Raw genomic sequence first — 26017 nt, forward strand, 5'->3', positions numbered from 1 at the left:
CTACCTCAGATGCCATTGTGAGAATTAAGTCTGTTGTTCTCCATAAAGGGCTTTGGACCGGGATGCACACAGGGTAGGTACCACTGAAGTCCGACCATCTCTGTGTACCTTCCAACCAGTGCAAGCCTGGCCAGGACCCAGACCCCTTCCCCCAACTCCTTATCCTACGCTTCCCTCCTCACTCAGTCCCCTGCCCTCTGCAGGTGGCCAGCTTGGCCTTCAGAGCTCGAGGGGAAATTCCTAGAACGTGAGCCTCCCTTCCGGATAGAGTAGCGGGAAGGCTGCGGCCCCACCCAGAGAACTTCCCTCCTCCAAGCCGGCCCTGACTGTCACAGACTCCCAGGGGCAGAGAGGGAGGACGATGGGGGTGGGGCTGCTCTTCAGACAACTAAAGCATATCCACACGGGTTTGGGAGAACACTGTTCTGTTTACCCACTTAGCGTATTCCTGCCTGAGTCCCTCCCGGGGCTGTCTATAGATGTACACTTGCCACCAACCCAAAGGGCACAGGCAATGCCTACGATGGAGCACCTACAGCCTCCTGCAGGCATCCTGAGACCTGGTCACTTATTCCTCACAGCCTGGCACCTGGCCAGAGAGAGGGGCCTCTGTGTTCCAGAAACCAAATCTGGGAAGCAGAGGCCCACTTCCTGGGGACTACCTCTGACCTGCACAGATGATGTCTCTCTCACAGACAATGAACGGCACAGACGACGATGAACGGCAGAGCAGACAAGCCTCGGTCCCCAAATGCCAAGCCAACACAAAGTTGTGCCACCTGCCACAGCACTGCCAGAAGCAACGGTTATTGAGAAGGTGGGTCCACAGCCTCACCCCAATAGTAACAGCGACCTCTGAAGGGTGACCGGGTACAAATGCGGAAACTGAGGCCAGAAAAAAAAGGCCATCTCTCCCCCAAGAGCACACAGGGCTGCTACTGAGCCCTCTCTTCAAAAGTCCCTAAGGTTTTCAAAAAACCCCTGGTTTGGGGTCCCCCGAGAGAGAGAAGCAGGAGCTGTGGCGGTCACAGACACACGGTAGGCAAGTGCAGCCTAGAGAGGAGTAGCTGCTGGGATGAGCCCCCTACTCCCCATTCTTTCAGAGTGGCCATCCTTGACCTCAGCTTCCGGTAAACATGCAGAGAACAGAACAAACTGAGCCAGCCCGACACAATGGAGGATATCACAGGGTCCCCAGGGATTCCCTGGAGTAGAGGGGGCAGGGCTGTGTGAGCCCAGACACCCCCATTCCTAGCATGACTGATTTCTGGGGAGGGGTCCCCCGCATGACAGGCAGCAGTCCCAGAGCTCACTTTCTCTCCTGAGGCCTGAGTCACTTCCCCTGCCATCCTGTGTGGACCTGCGTCACCTAGACACTGCCAGCTCCTGGAAAACCCATTTCCTCCTCGGATGGAGGTGGAAGTTGAATGGATGGGACTAGGAGGGCTCTGGATTAACCCTTCAAGTGGCCAGCGGTACCCCCTTCCACTGGGGTTACAGGGTATCCCAAGGGTATATGTCATTGCCTCCGGCCTTTGCCAGGATGTCCTGGGTTCTGAACGGCAGATTTCCGCTGTGATTTTCTGCACAAAGCCCGAGTCTACAGGAGTAGACTTCCAACCACACACAGCCCTGTGTGTCTCCCTACCAAGGGCTGGCCCCATTAGAGGGGTCCTAAACTGCCAGTGGCCTGGGAACCACCCCACCCCCAGGAAGATGCTGTGAAGGATATGGCCTGGGTCCTGTGCACCACAGCTCAGGTGGGGCTCATAGCCGGGCTTTGGCAGGATCCAGTGATTGAAAGGCCACGTGTGGGAACCAGGGGTACCCAGCAGCTGGACTTGGGCAGCATTGGAGCAGGCAAGGGCCTGCTGCATTTGCTTGACTGGGAAATACAAACCTTGGACAGGGACAAGGGAAGGCCCACCTCTCCTGACTCTTGTCTCTTCCCCATGACATGGCACGTGGTCCACAGTATTTGGCAAGGGGCCGACCATCTGAGGGACCTCCCACAGGATAGCCCAAAGAAGGAGGTAAAGCCCATGGGAGGAAGGAGAGGGTCAACTACTTTCCAGGTTTGAGTCTCCTGTGATCAACCCAGACCCTGTCTGGGGAGACAGAGGAGAGGCCCAGCATACAATCAGTTACTTTCTAACATAGGGCTGTAGAATGTGTTCCTGGAGAGCTCTGGAGACTCAGGGAGAGGACAGGGGATGATAGGAACCTTCAGAGTATGTACATGCAGAACTGCAAGTGTGTGTCCACAAGCCCATGAGTGTGCACTGGGTGAGGAGGGAGGTGAGGAAGGCTGAGCGGACTATGTTATTTCTGCAGAGGAGGCAACTCACCCAAGGCCAAAATGGGAGTGTGAAGGCACATGAGCGGCACAGGCTTGTGTATACTGCCTCATAGAGCTCAGGGCTGAGAGGATCCTCCCTCCCGCATCTTCCAGATGTGGCCCTTCAGGACAGCTCCCCACTTCAAGCACCGCATGTCCAGATACTCAGAGGAGATGCTAACCAGACCAGGGACCAGAGGTGCCTCCCTGCTCAGCCAGAGCACACTGGGCTATGCCCCTGCCCCGCCCCGCTTCTGAGCACAATACTTGTAAAGGCTGGGTCCTGCTTTCTTCATCTGTCCCTGCGCCACAGTTGGGTGACTGACACCCAAGCAATCTGACCCCTCCAGAACCTACCCCTCATTGAGAAGGAACACTGGGGTCATAGGGGCAGCACAGTGACTTCAGGCTTCAGGAATCTGTCTAGACTGCATGATAATAAAAATCAAGCTGGCACCTGCTGGAGGCTGGCAGGTTCCCAGGCCTTACCCACTAAGGCAAGGCTCACTTTCTGTGTTTGTTTGTTTACTTGTTTGTTCGTCTTGCAGTTAGCCTGGTTGGCCTCAAACTCACAGCAATACCCCTGTGTGGGTATTGAGTACCAGCCAGCAAAGGGCCTGTGGGCACAAAGGACTCTCAAACTCAGCAGCTGACCATTCTGCAGTTTCCTGTTCCTACAAGAAGACATGCATATGGAAGACCCAAGGAAGGCCAAGGGATCTTCACCAAGCCGGGATGAGCTGGCCTTGGTCACTCCCTTAACTGTTCTTACACACAGGCCCTTCCTGTGGTTCTAGCTTGTCACATAGCCACAGTCCAGGGCTCAGGCCTCTGCCTCCCCCACAGCTCCGTGATGACAGTAGGCAGCAGAGAGTGAGGCTCTGGAATCCAGGTCCCCTCCAGCAAGCACTCAGTACCAGCACTGGCAGGGTCACTGCCACATGGTGACCCCAGTGCTCTCAACTCCATAGTCTGCTTCCCTCCCACTAATTCTGGAACGATGCTTATGCAAAGAGACAGGAAACTTAACACGAAAATCACATCATAGGCAAGACTGCAAAACAAAGGGGGACTCATACCATAACTCAAATCAAGTCCAGCAAACCTCAAGTTTCAGCCACTGTGGTTACAGGAGCCCTTCAGTCTCCCTGGCCTTAGCGTAGGAGAACTTGCTACTTATCTTCTGGTTAGAGAGACCTTTGGACCCTACTTTCTCTTGTGCCCTAGCATAGCAACGGCTCTGATAAGTCCAGCGAGAAGAAACAGCACAAAGCTTTGCTGGCACCAGTCCCGAAAGCAATGGGATGGCAGGTCATTTTCAGCATGGACCTCTGTCATTCACATGAAAAACAAGTCCTCGGATGCCTTTTTTTTTTTTTTTTTTGTCTTCGGATGCCTTTATACTACACAGTAGCCTATCGGCACACTCGCCTCCAAGTGCACATGTATGTGCCCACACACACAGTCTCTAGCCCTGCCCTTCTCTGAGCTGTCCCCAAGGCTATTAGCCAGCACAAGATGGGCCACCGAAGCCATTTAGGTTGCAGTGATCCCCAGAGTCCCTCATCACCATCTCTGACACTTCCAGGCGATGGGTCCCCTGTGAGCTTGGGTTGTACTCAGGCTGGTCCTGCCTCCCTTCACAGGCAGCAGCGGCTTGGGGAAAGGGCAATGCCATGCCTGACCCAACATGATCCGGCCCATTACAACCTCCCCTAGCTGGCTGAGTTTAATCTCAATCTCCAGCAGCTAAGACACTGGGAATGTTGGAGAGAGCGAGGAAAGCGGGAGTCTGAGGATGTAGATGCTCAAAGCAGCAAGGAATCTTGGGCCTAACTGGAGAGTCTGAGACGCTAAGGGAGGGGGAGGGGGTAACACCCAGGAGTCCCACATCTGTCCTACCATAATTATCATATGGCCAGTACAGGCCAGGGCTTGGCCAGTCCAGAGACTCTGGTGCTGACCCTGTTCAGCTTCTAGCCCTGGGTGTTCCAGGCCAGGCCAAAGCCAAGTGTCCAGGGCACAGTCCTGTTCAATGAGCCATTGTGGATAGCCAGCCTATTGGATCGTTACAAGGGACCAGCATCTGCCTCTTGGGTGGCAGCAGTTATAGGCACAGAGGTCAGATAAGCTCTGTGGTCACCTAAGCCTGGACCTGTGGACCAGCCTGCCTCTCAATAGGCCTCAGTTTCTTGTTTTGTCAACGGGCAATTACAACCCCTGTCCTCTGCCTGTTACCCGGGCAGATTTAGGGTACTTGCAGGTGAAGACCTTACCTCTGAGCTGGCAGTGAGGGACAAAGAGGACACACAGCCTGGCCAGATTTTCTTCCCTTTCAGACTACAGCAGTCTCTGCGTCTGCCTGAAGTTCCCCTTTCCCATCTGCTTTCCTGAGTTGCCCAAGGCCACCCACTGGCTTTCTGGGGGCTGCGCTGGGCTCCCCAAACCAGGCAGAATGCCCATCTGTGGACTGTAGGATCTTTCTGTTTCCCAAGGTCAGCTACCAAACCTCCCTTTTTGCCTCTTTTCTGGCCCAAAGGCTGCCAGCTCGGGGACACAAAGCCAAGCAGCTCTCAACTATGACTGGATCCAAGGCCCCAGCAGGGAGGAGACAGGAGGCATTGAAGAGCCCCCTCTCAGCCCCCTGAACACACAAAGGTTCCCTCAGCTCCTCCGTAATACCAACAAGCAGGTACTGGCCCCTGCAGTAACAGCGTCAACAAAACACTCCAGATAGGCAAGGCGGAACTCAAAGTTCTTTGAGCAACTAATATATTTATTTGCTTGTATTTTGAGATGGTGTCTCCTCTCCATGCCACCCAGCCTGGCAATGAACTTATAATCCCCCTGCCTCAGACTCCCAAATGTTTGGATTACAAGCCTGAGCCACCAGGGCTGACTTACATTAACACATCTAATCTTCTTAAAAACCCATAAGAAAAGGACCGTGACCCACCGGACAGATGAACAAGAGGCCCCTGGGAAGCCAAGTCACCTGCCAGGGTCACACACACAAGAGGAGTAATGGTCGCTGGGAATCCAGGCTAGCTCCGAAAGAGGCCGGCTCCTGATGGGAAGCTTACCTGCTGGTGAGAGCCTCTGTTTAGAATTCACAGGGGAATGATCTCCTTGGGTTAAGCTGGCTGCCGTCTGTGCAAGGCCCTAGTTCAGGGCACTGTATGAACTTACCGAGGTGACCATGGGTCACAGCTCCTCTACAGCTCTTCCCAAGGTGGTGGTGTTTCCAGTCCTCCTCGTCCGGTTATCCTCCCCCAACCCTTCTCTGAGACCTGTGCTGTGACCACGGCTATAGCTGACTCAAAATGTTCAGCTCAGAAGGGAGGGAGGGAGTGTGTGGCTACCCCCAACCACTTCCTGGTGATTCTCCAGACTTGCTGATGTTTGAGTCCCCTTAGAGGACCAGCTACGATGCCCCCAGGGTCCCTGGCAACCCACCACCATTATCTCCATATCAGTGTCAGCAAAAGAGGGGATGCGTGCGGGGTTTCAGGAGAGAGAATGAAAAGGGGAGGCTGAGGAGAAAGGGAAGGAGATGATGCGAAGGGTGATGGGGGAGAAAAGGGAGGAAAAAGGAGATTAAAAAAGGACAGGAGCAAAAATCTACCTGGCTTCCTCCTCCAGGCAAAAGAGTGACTGGACGAAGATTCCCTGTTTGCAGGCGGCAGACGGCTGGAGTAAGGGACACTTTCTCCTAGTACAAGGGGCTGAAGGTCTCATGGAGGCCTGCCCCCCCTCCAAGTCACCACCCCCTTACTAGAGCTTCAAACAAAGGGGGCAGGCGGGAAGCTGGGCTGAGAAGACGGGCCTCCAGAGCCAAGGGGGAGGAAGGGGCGCAGGTGACAGCAGCCCCTGGCAACCGTTCCCCTGGCAACCATTGGCAGCTGCATGGACTGCGTCACGGCCTGGCTGAGAGCGCGGGCTCTCTAACTTGTCTGTACCAGAGTGTGAGTGCTTTCATCCTGAGGCTGCCTGGGCTAGGCAGGGCTGGCAGGGACAAGCTGGGCTCATGCACAAGAAAGCCAAGTCCTAGAAGATAGACTGTCTGTCTTGAGAGGACCTCAAAGCCCCAGGGCACCCAAGTTCTCTACAGAAGCAGAATGATAGATTTTTGCATGAAATATATATATATTAAGGGAGAGGCTTGAGGAAAGGTCTTGCAACGTTGTCCAGGCTAGTCTTGAACTTGCTATCCTCCTGCCTCAGCTTCAGGTACTGAGATTGCAGGTGTGTGTCACCACTTCTGGCCCTCGGCAATGACTTTAACACCAAAATGGTTTTAGAACACCGTAGGAGCCAGACCCTTGACCAAATGACACCTGTGGGAAGCTGGCACTTGCTGGCTGCCTCCCTGTGGACTTGACCACAGCCAGGTGGAACATTCTCTGGTCCCTGTCATTGGCTGCAGTGAATAGAGCATATGACATTCTTCCCTGAAAACGTCAAGGGTCTGTCTCCTGCAGGAAGCCTTCCCAGACTACCACAGCTCACTCAGAAGCCCCTTTCTGAGCCAGCCCAGAACTGAGGCTCCTCCTGCCTTTCTTCCAGAGCTCTCTGGCTAGGGTAGGAGCTTCTGGGCCACTCTTTACCTGCCTAGGAAGAAAGCAGACAGATCAAGGCTTCTGGCTCCTTCACTGAGCACCCAGCGCTGGGCGTTTTAGAAACTCATTTCTACCATGCTGCAAGGTGAACAGGGTTGAGCCCAGGCTGAGACAGGACCCTAGAGGCTGGGGGAGGGAGGAATGTGATTGCTCAAGGCTACCTGACTGGGAGGGGCAGGTTGTAGAACCCAAACACAGACGTCTGAGCTCTAAGCGCACATTTTATCCTGTGGATATCCTCTCACCAAAACCATGCACAACCGAGCTCGATTTGATCTCCAGACAGGACTCTGCTCACTTCCTTCTGAGTGGGCACAGCTCTGACCTCGGTGGAGCCTTTCTACCCTGTGAGTCAAAAGGGAAAGACATCCAGCCCTCGGAGTGACCCTGAGCGCCAGACAAACTTGAAGGACAGTAGAGAGGTGCACAAAGGCCTCCAGCTCTGAGCCAGCAGCAGACAGGGCTGCCGAGGCTGAGGCACAGGGTCCCAGGCCTCTGCTGAGTGAGGCAAGCCTTTCCCCTGAGCACCAATGGGAACTCCGGGAATTCCATGCCTCAGGTAGAAGGGCTGGCACAGGCCCTGGGAAAAGCAGCAGGGCTTGGAGCCTTGGGTACACTAGCCTAGTGCCTCTAGCCCATGGACCCAGGCCAGCAGGCTGCCGCGGTCAGGAGGCCACTATTGTCTCACTGCCAGAGCTTGGGACTGTTCAGGCTCTATTTTGGGCCTGGAGGAAGAGGAAAAGAAAGCAAAGAAAGGAGCTGCTGTCCTGGGCAGGAGTGGGGGTGGGGTGGAGATACCTTCCCTGCCTCCAGAAAGAGCCCAAAGGCCCACTGGCTGGGAAGGTAGCCATGTTGGACCCTGCGACCTCAGAGAAGCTGGCAGGGTACCGAGGCTCTGCGGACCCAAAGGGCGGGCACCCCAGCCCCTTTACACACACTTGGTGCCTACTCACTACAGCAAGAAGCGGGCACAGTCTGTCTCATTGCCGTCTGCAGCCCCTGAGCCTCCTACCCATTTTCAGCCACGAGAAACCTGACCCAGCTAATTGCTGCTCAGAAACCACAGCTGGACTTAGACCAGCTTTGCTCCAGAGCTTCTAGGATGTGTCTGAGCTGAGGAGAGCAGGGGATCAGAAATGTCTGCCCGATATCCAAGACTCCAGAGCAATACAGCTGTCAACACAAACCAGTGGTCCCACTCCGGTGCCACCTTCCGCCACCCCTGTCTTCCCCACAGTCACCAAGTCCAATGCACCTCTAGCTTCACCTCAGGGCCTTGGCACATGCTTTCCCTCACTGTTGTGTGTTCTAAGACCTCCCCTCTGAAGGGCCTTCATTCCAATGTCTCCTCTCCTGAGAAGCCATCTATGACTCCCCAGTTCTAACTGTCTTCTGTGTCCATTGTGGCGTTTCTACTCATCTGTGTCATTTGAAGGCTCGTGGTCACTTCTGAAGTGCCCCTACCATTGGCTTGCTTACTATTCTTCGGTGGCATTTGCTATCTTTTCTTTTTAAAGTTATTATTGTTGCTGTGACGCTTTTTTTCAATTCCATATACATGCCTGCTTGTTTCTGTGTGTGTCTGTGCATGTGGGCACGGGTGCTTTGGAGGCCAGAGGTATGAGATCCCCCTGTGGCTGAGTGACAGGTGGTAGTGAACTGTCTGGTATGGTATCCAAATTCAAATCCCCTGCAAAAGCCACTGAGTCACATCTCTCCAGCCCTGGCTGGCTTTGCACATACGATGTCCCTACTGGCGCAGTGTGGGGACCCCAGCAGCTGCCCAGTGCTGCTAGTTGAACGAGCGAGCAAGCAAGGGGAACTGAGGCACAAGCCTGATACTGTAGATCTACGCTAACAATATCTGCTGGAGGGGCTGAACACTGAGCCGTTCCCAGCCTCTGACTAGGGAAGGAGTGCCCACACCTCCACCGCGTGTGAAGGAGTACCCACACCTCTGCCACGTGTTGGGCTAGTGCAAGGAACCCAAGACCATGCACAGCCTGAGAGCTGAGAGAGGCTAACTCCCCCTCCAACCCCTCCAACACGTAGTAGCCTAATAAAAGCCATGAGAAGTCCTGAAGCACCCAGGTTCTCTTACTCCTACCCTACCTCAGGGTGCAAGGAGGGGGGTACTCCAAAGGCTTCTGGATGACATGACGTCTGAGATCTGACTAGCAACTGTAAACACCAAGCCCCAGATTTTCTCTTCACACACAGGCAATATTACCAGCCTGTACCCCTCAAGGGTCTGCTCCTGTGTCATGGGATTAGGGAGCCCAGAAAGATGTCTCACTTACAAAGGGAGGTCACAGAACTATTACTGTCATGACACATTCCCCTAGTAGGGGAACAGAGGTGGGACGCCTTCTGCAGGAAATCTGAGGTGGATCAGAAAGAGGAAGTGGGTGCTGGGGTATAGGAACCCAGGGTATGTGGGAGCCTCTGAAGACTAGGACTAGGCACACAGACTAGCGCTAATCCACATCAGAGATGTGCCTGTGAGCGCCATGACATTCACCTGACTCCATGCCTCCATTGCCACCTGTGAGGAGGGAGACTCTTTCCCATCATACAGCTGAGGAAACAAGCGTGGAGAGAAGCTGTTTGCCCCGAGCCACAGAACTGGTAAAACAGGACCCCAATCCAGTCTGCAACTCCTTCACTCCTGTGCCTCTAGTGATGCAACACCCCACTCTTACACGGGCAGCCCCACAACGCAAGAGTGTTAGTGGCCCATGACACTCTGCATGAGGTCAAGATGGAGGCTCAGAGAGGTTTGCACCTCAATCCCGAGGCCTCACAGCTGAGGGACTGGGCCAGACCATCCCTGTACACTCATGTGGTGTGTGAACACCACTGTCTTCACAGATCACATTTACTGCAGCTTTGAACTCTGGTTCCCCTAGTAGGGGGACAGGGGTGGGATGCCTGCTTATGCTGATGCCCACGGCAGGGACTCCAGGGAGAAGTGCCAACTGTCTTCCCCAGTCACCGCTAGTATTGGTGACCCCTGTGACAGGTTCAGAGACCAGACCCTACCATCAGGTATCCTAACTGTGTACAAGAAGGGCCTGGAACAAGTGTTGACAAGAAGTTTCCTTACTACACTGCCCGCAATCCAACAAGATGATATCACCCGTGTTGGAGCGGAATGGGGCAACCTGCACAGCTGCCCAGATTCAAGACTATAGGATACAGATGATCCAGAGGCCCCAGACTCTGCAGGTGGAGAAGTGTCCTTCCTGTATAAAACAACCTTGCTCACTCCCAGCTCATGTGTTGTCTTGGAAAACACCCCTGACGATGTAGTCCAATGTACCCACGGGGGAGTTAGATGCAGTGACCAGCAAGGTAGTGGGGAGGGTCATTATGTCACTCAGACATCACCCGTGTGTGGTTAGCACTTAACTGGAAAGGACGTGGTCATTGCGGCCATCTTCCCCAGGAAATGGCCTAGAGTTGGGAAAGCTCTAGAAGAACTGCGAAAAGAACCTCCTGAGCCCTCAAGACCCTCACATGGCTTCTCTAACCAACTTGAATACTTGCAAGGATGGGGTACTCACAACCTCCAGTGGGACCAGCCATGGTGACAAAATGGGAACAAGTCCGACCAGAGGTAAGTAAGTGACCAGGTCCCTGCCACCATGGACTGTCCAAGAACCCCCACGCTGCTTCATCATCTCTGAAATATGGATAGAAATTAAGCCCTGGAGGAGCAGAAGTACCAAAGACAGAATGAGGGCCTTGGGCAGGGAAGTAGGGCTGAGGAGGCAGGCTATTGGCCGGTCCAAGCCACTTGGCATCTGCCCAGATGATGATACAACAGATGGGAATCGGGCCCAGGTTCAGCATGACTCAGCTGTCCTGACCAGCCTCCAGGGTCCGCCACTCACACTTGCCAACCTCAAAACAGGTGGGCCGGGCAGTTGTCACCTACCACAAGGTCAGAAACCCAGGCTTCCAGACACAGAACCATACCCTGAGAGTTGGACTCAGCTGGGAATGCCCACTCAACACAGGCCCCAGGGACCAAGGGAACTCATTTTAAAAGAGGAGGGACCACAGAATGCTGCTCAGGACACCAGCCTGGCTATAACCCAGGCATCCCTTCTGAAGCCAGGAAGGTGGCCAAACAGGCCTACATCTAACAGCAGGCAATGTCTAAAGGTCACCTTCCCTTGCTATGCCTTTTGCAAAGGGGTCTTCCATCCCTTTCCCCTGTACCTGAAGTTCTAAAGAGAAGTCCCAGATAAATGATGGTGATGCTAACTGTGAAGTCATCTCTCTCGAAGGCTGCAGAACACAGGGAATCTGTTGGCCCTTAGTGTCGTCAAAATGGGCTGTCCTCCCGCTACTACTGAGCAGCTATGAGTCAATGAACACAAGCAGTAAACTACTGTAAGATTTCTCCAGCAGACAAGTAACATCTAAGGGGTCATGGGAGCTCTAGGGGTCAAGGTCAACAGTGATATTCTCTAGAAAAAAGAGGACCAGACACCGTAGATGCCAAAGACTGTTCATCATGCAGTTTGTCTGTCTACCATCTTACAGCACCTCTTCTCTCTATACAAGGGTTTCTGTGCACCTGAGAACCCCAGGCGGAGCTCTGAGGAAGACAGACTCAAAGGAGGTGGCTCTTGTATAAAACTGATTGGCTTTCAAGTGCCGCATATCAGGGAAGTGTCTGGAAGTAAGGCCTCGGGTCTTAGGAAGCAGGATCAAGTCCCAGACAGCACAATTCTCAAAGAAGCACCCTCTCAATGGAATATGCAAGGGTGTGGGCTGTCCACGGATTGGATGACATCTTTGATAAGGGGCAGACTGTTGCTCCAGAATAAAGGCTCTGCTATTCTCCCAGAGAAGGTTCCAGAATGGTACCAGTAGAGCACAGCACTTGCAGGTCTGGGAATGATGCACTTAAAATCTCATGGCTCCCTCAACCCTCTCAAGATGCTGTTTTCACTCCTGTTTTAAGACTAGAGAAAGTCCGGGCAGCAGTGGCACATGCTTTTAATCCCAGCACTCAGGAGGCAAGCGGAGCTCTATAAGTTCAAGGCCAGACAGGGCTAAACAGAGAAACCCTGTCTTGAAAAACCAAAATACTACTAATGATGATGATGAAAACAAGGACAGGGTGGCTAGCACACCTGTCTAAATCCACACAGCTACTGGCACTGAGATGGAACCAGGCAGCCCCAGAGCCCACACTCCTAACTACTCATGCACCTGACCCAGGGCACTGCCATAATGGGAGACGGAGAAGGTCTGGGGCAGATGGGGATGAGGCCTGATTTTTCTGAGTCCCAGCAACATGTGGCTACCCCTTTCACTCACCACATCCCCTCCTAGAGATTCAGGTATCCCATCCTCACCTTACCATAAATAAGACTCAGAGCAAGGAAGTTACTAATTTGGCACTCAGAAGACTGAGGCAGGAGGATCATGAGTTTGAGGCCAGCCTGGGCTACATAGCAATAACCCTGTGTGAAAAACAAAGAGGAGAGGAAGACTGAAGAGGAGGGAGAAGGGCAGAGGAGAGAGGAGAGGGCCTCTGTTCAAGGTCACTCGTCAAGGGTCTGAACTTCGTTGTAATTCAAGCATCCCCAAGTATTTGAGCAGAGCTTCCAGAGGATCCTCAAAGCGGCAGAGTGCTAACTATACATTTGCAGCCCGTGTTGCCCTGTGTTCTGGCAACAAAGCTCACAAGAGACAGGCCTGGTCATTTCCATTTACAGACAAGGAAACTGAGGCCCAGAGAAGCTCCATCTTTGGCAGTGTAAGGAGTCTCTGGTGCTCATCCACTTTCTGCCATGGGAACTGAGAATCCAGGCAGATGTTGTTAGCAGGTAGGAAGGAAGAGGACTGAGGACAGAAGGGAGGGAAGGAGAGGCAGTAAGGACAGTCTTCTATCTTAATATTTTGGAGTCAGAGCAGCCCTGAAACAGGGAGGGCAGGATGAAGCTATTGGCCACGGGACCATGGATACATCAGGGCACTAGAGCAGGCTTTAGGAGAACCGGTCCCTTAACCCCAGCCCATCTCCCATTATTGTGGAGAGGACTGCCTGCTGATGCTCGATGCTCTGCCAGCTTCTCTCAGTAAGCTCTTATCTCTGCCTGCCTGGAATTATACTCCACACATCGCCAAGGTCCATGCCAGCCCAGGAGCCTGGTGCCCAACCATGCAAGTCTTCCTGCCGACACACAGAGCTAGTTGGGGCAGGCTGACTCGTTCCAGTGTCCAGCTCCCCCTCAGGCAGTGGAGATAAGAAAAAGTGACATCTCTGGCTTCGGTATGCCCATCTGTCCAATGGGAGTGAGAGAGAAAAATGCTAACTCCCCAATGGTGCAAGTGCCATTCTAGATGGTTCATGCTAACTCTGCCACGCTCTGAGCAGCCCCCTAAAGATACAGCTAAAGATGAGAAACAGAGGCACATGTCTAAGCCCACACAACCAAAAAAGGGTACAGCCAAGGTCTCTTTGAGCAAGCCTGCCTGAATCCCATCACCAATGCATGGGCTTGCCAGTGGCAAGGCATGGGCACATGCCCTCCAACAACTAGCTTAGGACCAGACAAGACCACCTTGCCTCCTAAGAGAGGCAGAAGAAGACAGCAGTGGGACCTGGAGCCCCGGAGATTCAGCTGCCTTGCTGGGGAAGCCTCCTCACCTACATTCCTTGCCTCTAAAGAAAGCATTGAGCCCAGCATGGGAGGTTTAGGGTTGCTCCAATCCAGGCTGGGATCCCAGGGAACCTGGAGAGTTTGGAGCACATGGGGCCTGGGACTGTGTCTCAGACCATCTCTCACCAGGTAGGCCAGTGGTTTGAGCGGGCTAACCTTAGTCCCTCTCCCCCATAGCTCAGGCCTGACCTCAGAATCTACAGGCTTCCCCGGGGGGCCCCCAGCAATTCCAGATGGGGATGGAGATCCAGAGCCTGGAAAAGGGACAAGCTCTCAGCCGAGCGAGAGATGGCTTGCCAGTGTTCCACCCACTGCCTCTGAGAGGCCCTTTTGTGCCAGCTCTGCCCCACCCCCCATTTGCCATCTGCCAGGACCCTGGAGGCTGGTCACCCTTGGCTGCCGGGTGCGCTCACATGATGCCCCCATCTGATGTGAGTCAGAAGGCAAGGCCACGCTGAGGACCGGGATGGCGGTATGAAGCCCTACTCAATCTTCAAGGGAGGGTGCAACACTGGGGTTTGGGTGCTGTGTTCTCACACTTCCCCCAACCTCCCCATCAGCCAGCACCTCTCACACCCCTCTCAGGGCCCTGCCCCTTCCCCTACTGCTTAGAAGTCCATCCCACATCCCCCGGAGGGCTCAGCATCCACCAGACAGGAGATCATCTACAGAGGCCCCCTCCATGGCTGTCCTGCCCAGGCTGCCTTCTTCCCTCACCATGCAGGATCCTGAGTAAGCAGGCCATCCTCACGGACCACACTGCCCTGTCTGTCTGCTCTCTTCCCTTCCTTTCGGCTGAACTCTCTCCTCCACTTCTTTCTCCTCAGCCAGGAAGTCATCCCTAAGCCCAAGGCTCAAGCTAGCAGCCAGGGGCTGAGCAGCCAGGGGCTGAGCAGCCAGGCCAGACCCTCAGCACTCATCCTCTGCCCTTCCCGCCCTGTTGCCCAGTCCTCCCGCCATTGCTTCCCCTGCGCGGAAGACTGAGACCCCCTGGCATGACACCAAGCGTGCTGAAATGACCCACGTCAGACGACAGGACTGCAGCTAGTCCCATGCCTCCAAGCTCTTATCGTTCCCCCAAACTCTTCCCATATTGCATTCTCTGCCATGGACATTCCAGCCATCAGTTCTCAGACACCGTTCCCTCCCCCATCCCTTCTGCCCAGTTCAGAGCCCAACTCACTCCCCATTTCTCACAGACCCCTAGCTCCTGCCACCTCCTCTGGTCCCTTCATCTCCCTCTGCAGCCACACCCCCTCGCCAGCCTGTCCCTACAGGATGGAGATGCCACCTCAGACACCCTCCTCATCAAAGATAGGACCAGGAGCCTGGCTAGGATTCTTGAAGTCCTCAGCCCGTGGGAGGCAAGGTGGCAAGGACCACCCCCTCCCATGCCAATTTAACAATGCAGAGAGAGGCCAGGTGAAGTTGCTTTGACCAAAGCAGGCTGTAACTCAAGTTTCTGGGGCTCCAATAGCAACGGAAGATACAGTCTGGCCCCAAAAGCTAGTAAAGTCTCTGAACGGGGCAGGGACTGGCCTGAATTCTGGGAACCCTCAGCAGCCTGCAGCTCCAAATGACCCGAGCTGCCCCTTCCCACAGTCTCTGACTCCTGGGGGCCTCGTGGGAGGGGGCCACCTATAAGTTCCAACTGACCTATTTGCCGTATTGCTCGCTGTGCCCCTAGGACCTAAGGGAGCCCTCAGTTGGCACTGAGTGGATGCATAGGCGACCTCTTTGGCCTTCTGAAGAAGGTATGTGATTGTCCCCACCCATATCATCCATCCCACACCACAGCTGCCTAAGAGGGAAGGGGGACAAAGGGACTCTGCCCCTCCTCGCCCCACCCCCTCAGTAAAATGAGCCCCTTGGAGGCCCTAACGGTCACCACCAGATGGCTGGCTAGAAAGTGGGGAAAACAGGAACCCTGCCCCCATTTCCTACACCAGGGGAAGGGGGACTAAGGGCCTATCAGGCCCAAGCAGCTGGGGGCCCTGAGCTCTTGTGGTTCATGGGTAAGGAGCTCTTGGCCCCTTGGCTTCACTTCCCAGGACTCTTGGTCCAGGTGCCTCCCATTCAGACCAGAGGCCGCACCAGGCCTTCCTTCCTGGGTTTCAGAGTATTAGACTGTGCTGTCTCTGTGGCCCTGTTCTGTCCCAAAGGGAAGTGACAGGGGAGGCCAGCTTCAGGGGTACTGTGCTCAGTCCACCACAGTGCCCTCTTTTGGAGCCTGGCTCTCCGTCTCTAGACCTGCTGTGTGACCTCAGGCCAGCCGCCTGCCCTCTCAGAGTCTCCCTTTTCCCAACTCTGCAATAGGAGCAGAGATCTCTGTGGCCTAGGCAGGCCTTGAACCTGAGAGCCTCCTGCCTCCGCCTCCCCAGATGCTGGGATTACAGGGGTGTGTGTGCCACCACATCTAGCTGAGAACAGAGAATGAAAGTCCCAAGGCACAGATGCCATACTGCTGGGCCCAAGACTGTATCACTCAAGCCTTGGTTTTCCAGAGGCCCAACGAAGGGCTCCGAAAGTTGGGTTCCATCTGATCCTGTCCCTTTCTCGGCAGCTTTCAGTTTACACACATCTCTATGCTAGAGACCCCCACAGTTGTACTCATCTGAGCTAAGCTGCCCCCCCCCCCACACACACACACAAGATTCCTTTACTTTCTACACTCTCTTCTTAGCAGCCGCCTCTCCTCCCACCTACTGGCCGCCCTTAGTCCCGTACCTGTTGCCAGGCAAAGGGCTCTGGAAGGAGTCAGGCAGCTGGACCCCCTTTCAGGATTCACCTCCAAGGCTGAATCTGCCAGTCTGGGTCTCTCGTGGCTAAGAGCAGGAGAGAGAGCAAGAGCTAGCTAGCAAGTGCACTGGCCGGGGGTAGGGGCAGACTCTTGGCAGCCGGCAGCCCCTCTGCCGCAGTCAGCAGCCTGTGCGGAGCCAGAGAACCAGAGGGAGAGCCGGGACACCCTCCTGCCCTAGCTCAGCTCCTCCCTTCAGGCTGGGGATGAGATGACTGGCTAACTGTGAGTCATGGCTTTCTCAGAGGGAGGCAGGAGGAGGCAGGGCTGACAGAGGTGAGGCGGGGACCCTGGGGGATGCCCATGACTCAGGCCTGGCAAGTGGGAACCTGGGTCTCACCTCTAATCAATCTCAGAACCCCGGTGCCAGTTTCAGAGATGGGAATGAGTTGGGGTGACTGTGCCTTCTCACCCCCTATTACCAAGGTCCCTGGGGGCTGCCCCTCCTGAAGTTCTGTCAAAGAAACCAATTTGCCATGGTAACAGGCCACTCAGATGCTGTCCCCTCCTCCAGGCGCAGCCAACAACTGCCCCTTCCTGAAGGCCAGCCGAACCTCCTTGGCAGCAGGCAGCAGTACTGACTGGCAGACTCCTGGAGGAAGGGGGTGTCAGGCCGCTGGCTTGAGGCCATGCTGACCTGTGTCTCTGAGCATCTTCTTCCCAGCAGGAAGCCAGGCCAGAGTTCCTGGCTCTCCGTCAGCGGCAACCTTTCAAAACCCACGTCCTAGACCCTGAGACCCCAGGGACCTCTAGAAATAGTCTGTCTGCTGAGTCAAATGGGAAACTGAGGCCCAGATAAAGAGCCCTTCCAAAACCTCAGAAAGAGCAATTTGGAAATGGGCCAACCCCACCGTGCCCGTGTTAGCTGTTCCCTCCGCTTCTGAGGTTCACTGGTCCTGCACAGCCGGGAGCGGGTGAGTGGGAGGTATGGGGGGTAGCGGGATAAGCCTAGGCCTCCAAGGGAAGTCTCCAGTCTTTCCTCTCCATAGGGTGTGAACAAACAAGTCCTGGGTGGCAAGCGCCATGGGGATTTCACAACCTAATGAGGGCAAGCGGCAACAATAACAATAATGGCAGTAATGGACTAATAGCGATCACGCCGCCGGCATCCCAGCCTTCCCTCGTGCCTTCTTCACGCTTAATGAGACTCGAGAAATATTCTCCAGGAATGGAGTAAGGAAGGAAGAGGGCTGGGCAGAGGAAGGGAATTAACTTGTTCAAGGTCACACGGCTGGGGAAGCATCAGGGTCAGGCCGGAGCCCAATGGTCCACCTCACAATAGCACCATTGCATAAGGTGAGGTGACCACACACAAGCGGGTGGCTTATCTGAGGCCACACGGTTAAGACATGGGTGGGCCTGTGGCTCTCAGCAAACACCTATCAGGTGCAGACCCTTCACCTCATCATTTCCACCATATCTCCACTGTACAGAAGAGGCCCCAGGGATAGAGAAAGCAAGGGACTCTTGGCTACACCTTTCAAAGGTTAGAAGCCAGGTATGAACTTAGTGAAGCCAGAGCCCCTGCTCAATATTGAAGGAGAAGACAGGACCGCCAATAAACAGAGAGCCACAGAAGGGCCTTCTAGGGGGACAGCAACAGGGGTAGAGAGGTGGGGAGAGCCATTTTTGGAAGGAAATAGAACCTGTTGAAGAAATGGGGGCATATGGTGGATGATTTTGAATGCATGGAACTGGAGGGCTCATCAAAGGCACTGGGAGCCATTGAAGGTGTTGGACTAAGGGGTGCCTGGAAGATGAGACAAAGAAAAGCTGGGGTGAAGACTCTCATCGAAGAGACCAGATGCAGGGTTGGGGAAAGTCAATCAGAAAAGAGGGAGGTATCAAAAGCATCTCTGATGTGTATAGCTGGGGATGGGGTGCAGATCTGGGAGGTGAGAAAAGGCAGCCCTAATGCCTGCTGGGATGGGAGCCACACATCCTCCATGGCCACTGGAAACATGGTGCCGGGGCTCAGCCATAGAGCTGTGGCTCCACAGGGAGGGCTGGGGGGCTATAGACTGGTGGCAGAGCCAGGGGTGGGGTAGGGGACAGAGGAAGTCGATGGTTGCCCCTTCTGTACAAGGGATGGAAGGGAGGCAATGCTGATGCTGATCTGGAGCCAACTGGCTACAGCAGACTCTGCCAGCTGGTGACTTGGGCAAGCGTCTCTACCCCACCACCTCTTTGCTGTCAGTTAAGGACAAACATGGCACCTGCTCCCTCGGCACTTAGGAGAGACCTCAGAGGCACATGAACCGCAGGATACTAAGAGCAAACCAACAGGGCTTGTGCCTGCTGTGGCTGCTGCCTGAGACAAGGCCTGGGCAGAGAAAAAGATGGAGTGTGTGGCTGGTGGAACTTCAGGGGACATTCAGGCCTCGCTCTCTTTCTAACCTGCCAGAGAGAACAACAGGTTGCACAAGCCAGCCTCGTGAACAGCAACGAGCTGTGCCCACCCTTGCCAGGGACCCAGACAGCCACTGCATGCTCAGAGATGGGTTTTTACTGGGCGAGAAGAGTTCAAGCACAGGTTTCTCTTGCAAGCTCGGTGATCTTGTATATTTTGGAGCACAATGCCCAGCATACAGATGCTGAGTACACACAAGGGTGCAAAGCTCCAGCTAATAAATATCCAGCGTCTCCTCTGTACAACAGGAGCACCCCCCATTTTTCAGAGATAAAGACTGAGGCCCAGAAAGAGGACCTCCCCAAAGCCACCCCACAATCCTATAGCCTGTAACCCGAAGATCGGGCAATACTGTGCTCCCAGACACCTCCCTGCTCCCTTCATTCCCGTGGGAAAGCCTCCTGCCCACAAGCGTGGGGGAAGCCACAGCCCCCGTGATAACGCCACCTCCTGTCACGTAGCCCCAGGGTCCAGCATGCATGGCGGTGCCCATGTGACTCAGCCACCCTCACAAAGGCAGCTGTGTGCCAGTGCCCGGGACAGGCTTTCCCACTGTGGGCCATTCCCTTCCCCTAGCCTGGGAAGAATATGAAAACCAGACTGGTCCAAGATGAGGAGAAAGGGGCCCCCTTTCAACTGTTAAAGAGGACTGCTAAGCCTTGTGGGGATTCTAGCCCGGGCTTGGGGTTCAAGGACACCCTGCCAGATAAAGTTAAATGAAGGCTAGCCAAAGTATGTAAGTTGAGTCCGCCCAAGCCTGTTTTCTGAGACCTTATTTGGAGTCTACTCTGGCTCCCTGGGGGCGGAGCCAAGCAGAAGCCCGCCTCTATTTACCTGCCTCACGTTTTCAAAGCCCTGGGGTTGTGGTCTGGAAGAGTCATACCCCAAATGCTGGCACAAATCTTTTAATCCCCTCCTGGCCACAGCACTGTCCCTCTTCATCCCTACTCCAAACAGTCACTTGCCATATGTCACACAAGTAACCGGTGCTTTCTCCTACAACCCTGGGAAGGGCCTTTGCCTTATTTACAGTAGGAGAAGGAAGGAGCCCGCCAGACCAGTGTTGAGACCTAAGCCAGGGTCTGACCTTCAGGCAAGTTCCTTTCTCCAAGTCCCTCCTCTTCCTGGTCCCAATGACATTTGACAGCATGCCAAGAAGTGGCCTTGGTCCCTAACATGGACACACTTCCTTTCTCTCCGTGCTCTCCTGGTTCCAGCCTGTAGGGAAGAGGCCACTCCAATGTCCTGTTCCCTAGACAAATTCAGGCTGTCTGCCCTCGGAGGTGGGCATGCCTGAGTGCCCAGCTACCTAAGACACGCAAACTAAACAAGAACCTCCTGTTCGTGTTGTGGCATGACGGAATGTCTGACCCTCAGCTTAGCCACCCCAAGAGCCCTTAGCAGGAGGGCTGAATCCAGCCAGAACATGTTTAGAGAATCAAACTGGCCATGCCCCTGACTCTTAAACGTTTGAGCCCAGGGCAAAGATGAGGCACTTCGAACAAGCCCTCACCCGTCCCGCCACACATCTGCCAGTTTGGGCCTGCCTTTCAGGATCCAGAGGCCCAGGGTAAAACGTGAGACCCGACTTATCTCTGAACAGAGGTTCCCTCTATGGCGCAGGTGACCCGGGGAGCTGTCACAATGAGGGCCTTCCTGCTTTGCCTCTTCAGGGTGTGACTCTATGCCTTGTGCTCAGGGGAGCCACTGATCCACTCCAAACCTCTCTCTCTCCCTGCTCTGGTACCCCACAGAATTGCCCCAAAGCCCTCCATAACTACCGTGGGAGTCTAGCATCAAATTGCTGGACTTTGACTTCTCTGTGCCTCAGTGTCCTCATATGTAAAATGGAGTTTACTCTTTGGCCTGTGTTGAAGTACATGCTTGCGTACATGTCTATGTGACTGCATGTGTGCACATGTGTGTGGAGGCCAGAAGTCAACTTCCAGGGTGTGTATCTTCTTCTATCCCTCTCTGTCTTATGTGTTAAACGTCTTAGGAATTACACTTATTTATTGTGTGTGTGTGTCTGCGTGTGCGTCTGTGTGTGCATGCACATATGAGCACATGCATGCCCACATGCAGGTACCAGTGCCTCTGCATGCATGTGGAGGTCAGAGGATAACCTGCAGGAGTTGCTTCTCTCCTTGCACCATGTGGGATCCAGAGCTCTCCCTCAGGTCATCAGACTTGAAGGAAACTGTTTCAGCCTAACTATCTTGCTGGCCTCACATTACTTTTGGAGACAAGGTCCCTCACTGAACCTGCAGCTCATTGATTCAGCTAGATTTGCTGGACAGCAAGCCTGAGACCCTCTCGTCTCTGCCTCCCCAGAGGTAACGTACAGGCACAAACCACCAAGTTTGGCTTTTTATGTGGTCCTGGGGATTCACACTCAGGTTTTCAGGCTTACATAGTATGTTACCAGCTGAGCTATCTCCCTAGCCCCATGGATCTGCTCTTAAAACGCCCCCAGTGTGCAGGAACAGAAGGACTTTGATCCTCCACCCCGTCTTGGCCAGAAAGTCAGACTTGGTCTGGGATGACCAGCATCTCTATGCCAGTTCTGCCAACTGTCACACACTTGTGCCCCATCTATGCTGCCCCTCCCCAGCTCCTGCCCTGTGAGGTTTGAGTGGCAGCTGCCCAGGCTCCAGACTCAGGCCAGCTGTTTCTGATCAAGTAGAGAGGCTCATCTGTGCCAAGGCAGGCAAGGGAAGTCCAGAGAGGCTTAGTGACCACCCATAACGTAGTATAGCAGGGAGCAAATATTGGGTAAGACTTGCTTCATCTTGAGAAAAACACTATGCCAGGTCACCCACTGCCAGAGTCTCCAGGACCGGGATCTTGGGCTGTGCTGTCCCTTGTGCCCACATCCTCTTCTCAGTGCAGACACAGCACAGATATGTTGAGGTGTTGACTACGGGAGACTTAGGAATTCCCAAAGCGGACACACTTGTTTCCTCACCTGAGAGCCCAGTAGGCTTCTACCGCTTCCTCCCCATTTCCCTCTCCCTCTCCTTTGAGACAGGGTCTCTCCATGTAGTCCATGATGGCCCTGAACTCGAAATTGACCTGTCTCAGTCACCCTAGTGTGGAGATTACAGACCTGTGTCACCTGCCTAGCTCCGACTTCTCTTTTGATGCAATAAAGAGCCGTGATCCTGAGTACTTCGTAGACATCCCGCAGAGCACGGGACACCCTAGTCCCAGGAGACCCCGCCCCCAGAACCTCTCACTTTCTGTACACCCTTCTGACCAGCAGCCAGGGAACCTCCCCCCCCCCCCGGGGTCTCCCACTAAGTGCTGGGGCGCAGGTGGCGCAGGATACATAATGGAACGATGGCAGATGCTCATTAGCAGGGGCCCGCCGTGCAGCCCACATGCCTCGGGGAGCCAGGCTGGCAGAGGCAGAGCAGCGGCGCCAGCCACCCACCTTTGTCTGGCTGGCTGGGGGCCCTGAGTTGGGGCTGGGGGCTGGGCACTGTGGCTTTAGAAGCAGCATTTGCTTTCCACCCCCACCATGGCACAACTGGGACCATGGGTCCAGACAGAAGGAATGTCAGGCTTCCACCAGGGACCATGGCAAGCCTGAGCTTCCTCTCTGTCCAGGTGCATCTTTGGTCACCATGTGGGGGAAAGAAGCTGGTAGGAGAGGGGAACCTTCTGCTAGACCCTTGCAGATGGGGTGACAAACCCAGGATGAGAGGCAAAGGGACCCTTGGCTGGTGCAGTAGAAATGGACACACCTGAGCTCTGCCCCTCTGCAGGCTCACCAGGAAAGTCTGCCTGCCTCCTTTTCCTCCTCAAAGTCAAACAAGTAGGGTGGCCTGCTGCTAAACCGGTTCCCCATGGATCTCAGAAGGAAACAGCTCTGGAAGCACTGGGGACGAAGGCAAAAATGGGGTTCATGCTGCCAGTCTTCCATTCACATGCCGGGGTCCAAGCTTCACTCTGGCCCTCACGTCGGTGGTCTCCTTCTAAGCAAAGACGGACACACCTCACACCCTGATGGTACGTTCCAGTACCCCCATGTGAACATGCTCAGGCCACACTCTGAGCAGCAAGGAACGACCTCGGATCAGCCAGCACCTCTAACTCACTTGTTCCCTGGGAGACAGCAGGGATCAGGCACACCCGGAGCTGAGACCAAGGTCAAGTGGGCTGGGCTAGGCTAAGGCCTGCCACAGCCCCTGCTCTTTCTTACCTCAGTCTCCCTCTCTGGACAGAAGCCTCTCACCTCCAAGTCTAGGCAGGCCCTTCAATTGACAGCGTCTGCAGCCTCCTCCTCCTCCTAGGTATCCAGCACCTAGTTTGAGCCTGCCTAAGCAGCAGTAAACTCAATCCAGGTGAGGCTCCACCTACCTTCTAGCTTCCGGTGTCTGTAGCCTTCTGACACTCCTGAGTTTTCTGGCGCAGTCTGAATGGCCTTCAGCCTCCGTGGACTTTTGGCATCTCTACCCTGGACAGCATGAGCTGCCTTGTATGAGGCTGGGATCACCCTGTCGCTGGTCTTCAGAGACCTTTCGAGTCTGTCGGAGGCATGCCACCACGCCCCCGCACACCTGCAAACTGCCAGCCCTTTGTGGCTTCTCTCCGCCTCCACTGAGCTGGGGCCCCACCTGAATCCTGCCCCATATCCTGTCTGCAGTGCAGTATAAAGCAGCCAAGGGCTGGAGGATGCTGAAGGCCTCCAGGGCTGTGGGTGGAATTCCTAAAATGTCCTGCTGGACTAAGGTGGAAGCAGGCAGAGGGTAGGGGCAGAGATGGAGCTTATTCCTAGGGATGGGTAGTGGCAGCTGCCCCAGGTATCTTGGGCAGATGCCAGGGGAGAAGTACAGGCAAGCTTCACCCTGCAATAGAGAGGCCCTGTGTGTACATGTCCCCCCAGCCCCTGCCATCCACCTCTTTTCAATGTTCTTACAGTCAGGCGCCGGTATACAAGGGGTCCTTCTGATGTACACCCACCCCCAGCGCTGAGACCTGCAGGCTGAGCCAGACCTCCCCCCAGGAAGCCAACTCAAGCAGAGGCCAAGCCTCTCAACAAAGTGGTATCCAACACTGTTGAGGGCCAGGGCCATGGGGGTGTGTCACTCCTTTCGGATTAACCTCGGGGGATCCCCACACTCCATTGTGTTTCCTGCTGTCACCCAGATGGATCCCCCTACTTTCCTTGTCTATGGACCCTAGCCGTTACCAGAGCAGACCCAGAGTAGGGTCTGGTCTAGACAAATGATGGGTAACTGGTGAGAGAATAAGAAAAGAAGATGGATCGGGGGATGGATAGATGGATGGACTGGAGGAGGGATGCCACACGTGTATGGAAAGCCAACTGCGAACCAAGACTGTGGTAGGCATAAGAGAGACAGCCGAACTAAATCCCCAAACCACCCACTAAAATCCCTGGCCTCTCAGAGCTGCAGGGATTCAGACCATAAATCAATACACAATAAATATGAAATCTATCCAGAGCTATCAAGATGAGGGGAGTGACAAGGGAGCAGGGCTAGACGCCTGGTGGAAAATGATGCTTGAGTTTAGACAGCAGCCGAGGAGGTAGCCTTTGGGATGCCTAGAGTAGAGCATTCTAGGAGAAGGAAGAGCCTTTGCAAAGGCCCTGAGGTGGGTGAGCCTGGCTTAAGGGCTGAGGAGGAGCTTGCTCAATGCTGTGCAACTGAATGAAAGAGCCAAAGGGCCAAAGGTAGAGACAAGGCCCCAGAGGAGAAGGGTGGCCAGCCGGACAGACGGGGGTCTAGGAAGGACAGGTGTGGTCATGTGTTGCAAGGAGGTGATGTAAGCACCTGCCTGCTGGCAACCGCTCTGCCCGGGCCCTGCTGAGACCCTCAATGCCACCATCGCCCCTTCCATATAAGAACCCCTGGCTACCGGAGTCCCCTCGGCTACAGCGTGAGCACACACCCCCTGCTCTGACCAGCACAAGCAGGGTCCCCTGAGCTGAGCAGATAATAGGTACCAGGGAAGATGACAGTTACAGAGCAGACCCACATGAAAACCTGACTACAGGGTTTCCCCGTCGTCCTGGAGATATCATCTGCCCTGAAAAGGACACAAAGGGAGTCCCAGTGACTTCCTGCATGCCCACTGGTGACTCCCTCACTTGTGACACCCACGCTTCACATTTTCCCATGTGACCTCGGGGCCCCTGGCGTGTGAAGTTACCATCGTTCCCTGTCACTTACTAGCAAGGGCTGGTGCTAGAGTCCCAGTCTTGGGCCCTCTTTTGCTGGGTGCACTTGGGGAAGTTGCTTAACCTCTCTGTGACTCAGGTCATCTATCAAGTGGGAAAGCCTGCTTTTGCACTGATTGCCTCTCAAAAATAACAAGAGTTGGGCAGTTCAGTGTGCCCTGGCGGTGGAGGTGCCTGAGGAACATTTGTGACTATGAAGGCCTGGTCTCCTGGCAACCCAGATCATCCTCTGGGATAGCCCGTTAAGAACATGAAAAGTCACAAGACTGTGTCCAGGTCTCAGACCTGCCAGCTGCAGAGATGTTTGTAACCACCATGATCCAGGCCTGAGACAAAAGCAGGCTCTGTCTGGGTCACACTGACTCCCCTGCTCATCCTGGAAGGAGCAGCCACCTGGTGTTAAGGGGTAGGCTACTCCCAAACAAGGCAGAGTGGGGTCCAAGAACAGGCCTGAAGTCACACCCAGGCAGATGGTCGCCAGAATCTGTCCTAAACCCACCACTACTCATTGGAAATAGAGAAAATATGGATCCCTTCCCTTTCAGGCACTTGAGGGACAGGGTGAGAAGGTCCCCAGGTCTGTACCCCATGCTTTGAAGCTAAGCTTCCACGTTCCTTCTCAGAGCTGGTGAGGCCCATAAGGCCAGGGCGTGAACTCCCATCTCTGTGGAGAGCCCTGGTTGAGCCGTGGTTGAGCCCTGGTTGAGCCAAGGTTGAGCTATGGTTGAGCCGTGGTTGAGCTCACCTTGGGCACTGAGAAGGGACTTGCTTCACCTGTGGTGACGACTGTGCTTCCTAGTCACAGATTAACTGACTTGGGCCATTCGTTTTTCACCAGTTCCTGTATTTATCCACTGAGCTAATATTTGCTTAGTAAGTACTAAGTGTGGGGCCTCTGTTTCAGAAAACAAACACCCCCGGCAGCCAGTGGAGATGGTGAGGCCAGGGCCCGGGTGTGT

General features: G+C 54.6%; 1 protein-coding gene across 6 annotated transcripts in view; it reads right to left on the reverse strand.

Moving 5' to 3' along the window:
* Adgrg1 (adhesion G protein-coupled receptor G1) overlaps positions 1 to 23428 on the reverse strand; it is a 36387-nt gene extending 12959 nt beyond the window's left edge. The window contains exon 1 of one of the 6 annotated variants that reach the window (XM_041650613.1): positions 23216 to 23428. The gene's annotated coding sequence lies outside the window, so the exon portion shown is untranslated. Of the gene's footprint in view, positions 1 to 5527; positions 5636 to 5963; positions 6026 to 16370; positions 16628 to 23057; positions 23167 to 23215 lie in introns of those variants that run through there. The other 5 variants (XM_041650614.1, XM_041650619.1, XM_041650617.1 and 2 more) reach the window with 5 other exon arrangements.
* Positions 23429 to 26017: the final 2589 nt, after the last annotated feature.

The sequence above is a fragment of the Microtus oregoni genome, unplaced genomic scaffold, assembly GCF_018167655.1.
Source record: "Microtus oregoni isolate MIOR12 unplaced genomic scaffold, Mior012 000004F_ref0000308, whole genome shotgun sequence".
Classification (NCBI taxonomy): domain Eukaryota; kingdom Metazoa; phylum Chordata; class Mammalia; order Rodentia; family Cricetidae; genus Microtus; species Microtus oregoni.